This window comes from Phascolarctos cinereus, unplaced genomic scaffold, assembly GCF_003287225.1.
Source record: "Phascolarctos cinereus isolate Bilbo 61053 unplaced genomic scaffold, phaCin_HiC Scaffold_1;HRSCAF=81, whole genome shotgun sequence".
Lineage (NCBI taxonomy): Eukaryota > Metazoa > Chordata > Mammalia > Diprotodontia > Phascolarctidae > Phascolarctos > Phascolarctos cinereus.
The window spans coordinates 215,468,356-215,472,417 of NW_027555514.1; the positions used below are offsets into that span (position 1 = coordinate 215,468,356).

Here is a 4,062-nt window from a genome sequence, read left to right on the forward strand (position 1 = left end):
AGTTCAGAGACAAATACCTGCATTTGATTGACCACAGTTTCTCTCTCTCTCTCTCTCTCTCTCTCTCTCTCTCTCTCTCTCTCTCTCTCTCTCTCTCTCTGTCTCTCTCTCTCTCTCTCTCTCTGTCTCTCTCTCTCTCTCTCTCTCTGTCTCTCTCTCTGTCTCTGTCTCTCTCTCTCTCTCTCTCTCTCTCTCTCTCTCTCTCTGTCTCTCTCTCTCTCTCTCTCTCTGTCTCTCTCTCTGTCTCTCTCTCTCTCTTTCTCTCTCTCTCTCTCTCTCTCTCTCCCTCTCTCTCTCCAGGGTCTCATCGGTGGATTGAGTGGGGAGGACACGAGAACCATATAATTAGAACATGAGGAACCCCAGTGAAGGTCTGATCCTGGGGCTCTTTCAAATGTCTTTGCCCCCTTAGCCAGGGAATGAGGCCCACCGATCTAGACAGGGGACTGGTAGCCTCCAGAGAAAAGCAGAACTAAAACATGTTTATTTGCATATGCTTATTTGCACATTGTATCTCATTTACATACAGTTTCATTGAAGGTCAAAATGCTACCCCTCCCCAGTCCCTTAACCAAATTTTCTTTCAGTGCCCCTCAAGCTCTTTTCCCCTAATACCCTATTGCCCTTCTCCTTCCACCTTACCCCAAATATAGCTGTAGGAGCAAATAAGAGCCCTGAGAAGGGGAAGTGACCTTGGTGGAGGTTTCAGAGTCCAGATTTGAACCTGGCTCGTAAAGATCATCATAAAATCAGAAATTTGGGACTGGAAGAGACCTTCAAGGCCACCTAGTTCAAACCCTTCATTCTACAGATGAGGAAACTGAGGCTCACAAGGGTGAAGTCATCCAGGTAGAGGTGACAAAGCCTATATTTAAACCTAGGTCACAAATGAGATCATCATCGGAGCTACAAGGGACTTGAGAGAGGAAGGGGAAGGGAATAATAATGTATGTAGTGCTTACTATATGACAGATTCTTGTACCAAATGCCTTTTACAACTATCATTTCACTTGATCTTCATGACAAGGTAATTCCTATTGTTATCCCCACCTTATATCTGAGGAAAATGTCAAACAGAGGTTAAGTGACTTACTGATCACACAGCTAGTCAGAGTCTCAGGTCGCATTTGAACTCAGGTCTTCCTGACTCCAGGCTCAGTACTCTTATCTTCAGCTCTATTAGAGCTGCCTCTTAGAAACCATCTAGGCCAACCCCCTCATTTTATGGATAAGGAAACTGAGGCCCACAGAGGTAAAGACACTTGCCACAAGGTTGTACAGGTAGCTCTTAGACTCCCTGACTCCATACTGCACCACCCACAGGGCAGGGCTGCATTTGGTTTCTCTGGCAGAGTTTCCCTGTCTTGAATGGGAGGAAGGCCCTATATGAAAGGCCCTGGAGAAGAGGGTTGCGGAGAAACAGGAGAGCCCCCAGTAGGCACTCAGAATGAGGGAAGAGACAGGGGACGGGAAAAAGGGGAGGGTCAGACAGGTAGATAGTTCCTTTTAAGGTTCTCTATGGGTCTCTGTGGGCTGGGCTGGGCAGACTAAGGCTGAGAACCGCAGCAGAACAAAAGGGAAAATACTTTAAAATGATTGGCTACAGATGAGGACTTCCCTGATTGTTGCCTGGGATCAGAGAAGAACCTTCTTTCCTAGGGAGCTTGGAAAATGCTGGGGGGAGGGGGAGGTGTCAGTGTGATAGGCCCAGCCCCAAACACCTCAGAAACATTGCTTAAGGCATGCTGGTGACAATGATGGCAGGTAAAGTCCTTGACAATCTGTATCCAGACCTATTACATTCCTCCTCTTCAGACACACACACACACACACACACACACACACACACACACACACACACACACACACCCCTGTTCTCTCCAGCCAACATGTCTGGTGTTCCCTAAACTTGCATTCCATTCCCCAGTTCTACGACTCTCCCATGCCTGGAATTCTGTTCCTCCATGACACTATCTCCTTGTCTGTGCCTTGGCAGTAACCATTTGTCTCCCATACCTGCAATGGTTTCCCTCCTCTTAGACCTCTTAGAATTTCAGGTGAAATCCCATCTTCTCTGTATATATCATATATGCATCCAGTTATTTACATATGTAAATTACTTCCCCCTTTAGGTTGTGAGCTCCTTGGGAGCAGAGATGGTGATGATGATGACAACATTTACATAACGCTTCCTATGTGCCTGGCACTGTGCTACATGCTTTATAATTATTATCTCATTAAATGCTGCTATTTATTATCTTCATTTTACAGATGGGGAAACTGAGGCAAACAGAGGTCAAGTGATTTGCCTGGGGTCATACAGCTAGTATATTTGAACCTGAGTCTTCCTGACTCCAGGCTTAGCAACTCTATGTAGTCCCCTGTCTTCTGCTTTTCTATGTATCCCCACACCAGTTCACAGCAAGCACTTAATAAAATGATTGTTGACTGATTAGAATCCTTTACTTCCTTCAAGGCTAGCTCAAGGGCTACTTTTCCTAGGAATGCTCTTCCTGATCCTTGTTATTAGTTCTTCTCAACCATGGCAGTTTTTTTTTAATTTTTGGACCAAATTTATAATATATAAAGAACTACCAGTGAGAACACCGTCTAACAATGCAGATTGGCACCAAAGGTACTGAAAAATTGAATGACTCCCAAGATCACAGTCAGTATGTCCAAGGCAGGACTTGAACCCAGGGCTTCCTTCCTCAGAGGCCAGTTCTCCTCAAAATGGCTCCACCACACTGCCTCTTCTCAAATTGGCAGCACATAAACTAAAACTGGAACGATACAGAGAAGATTAGCATGGTCCCTAAGAAAGGATGACAAGCAAATTCGTGAAGCATTCCATATTTTTGTTCTGACTACTGACTTCCTTGGTTTTCTTTAAGTCCCAACTAAAATCTCACCTTCTACAGGAAGTTCCTTCCCCAACCTCTCTTAATTCTAGTGCCTTCCTTCTGTTAATTATTTCCTATTTATCTTGTATGTAGTTTACTTTGTATATATTTGTTTGTATGTTATCTCAAGGAGATTTAAACTCCTTGAGGGCAGGGATTGTCTTTTGCTTCCTTTTGTATCCTTAGCACTTAGCACAATGCCTGAAGGGTAGCAGAAGATTAATAAATATTTATTGATTATTTAATTATCTTTGTAAATGAGACCAGTATTGTCAGCAATTTGAGCATTTTTGACTAGTTTTCCTTTAGCTCTTTTATCAGGATCTTACTAAGTGCTCACTGAATTGAATCTAATGATGATAACAAGAGCTTTTATTCCACATTTCTGTGGGGCTGGCCAGAGGAGGGATTTGAATTCCCTGAGCCTGGCCCCGGTGGCTGGCGCACAGCAACCTTTTAATAAATACTTGATGATTGAAAAAAAGGCAGACAGGACAAACACACATATGAGTCAAATATATTTGTGAGATTTTGTACAAGCAAAGGGCTGGGGGGAGGAGGAGAAATGGAGATGGGAGACTGGAACAGGAGTCATATTTAACTGAGGAAGAAATATCAAGGGATTTCCCATTAAGATCACCATTCTGTCAGTCATTCAGGAAAGCCTTCCTACAGAAGGAGGTTCTGCACAGCCTGGATGATCCCATGTCCCTTGTGTCAAACCAGGACCCCATCCACTGTCCCTATACTCCCAGTTAAAGTCCTTCTGGCCTTCCTTATCCTTCCACCTCTGAACTTGTCCCATCTTGCATTACATACCTGGAATACTGTCTTCCTCTACCTCTTTACTCCTGTAAGCTGTCTTCTTACACACATCTCCTGAAATTAGTACCTTCCTCAGTTCCAGTTGTAGATACTGGACAACAGAGGCAAGAGACCTGAGTTCAATTGCCTGTTCTATCACAAACAAGTTACCTCAGTTTCCCTTTCTGTAAAATGAGCTGATCTAGCTACTTCCTGAGTGATCTTGGGCAAGGCATGAAATCATAGAATCTCAGAATTGAAAGAGTTCTCGGTTCATCTGTGCCAATCTACTTTTGACCAGGAGCCCCCCTCTACAGAACTCAATATGTACTGAGTGCCTCATATCCTAAAGGCA

The 4,062-nt window shown here is 44.0% G+C and overlaps 1 non-coding gene across 1 annotated transcript; it reads left to right on the top strand.

Moving 5' to 3' along the window:
* The first annotated feature begins 2,753 nt into the window (after window positions 1-2,753).
* Window positions 2,754-2,860, top strand: LOC144455269 (U6 spliceosomal RNA). The gene has a single exon (XR_013483989.1). It is a non-coding gene; the product is annotated as a U6 spliceosomal RNA (small nuclear RNA).
* The last annotated feature ends 1,202 nt before the right edge of the window (window positions 2,861-4,062 follow it).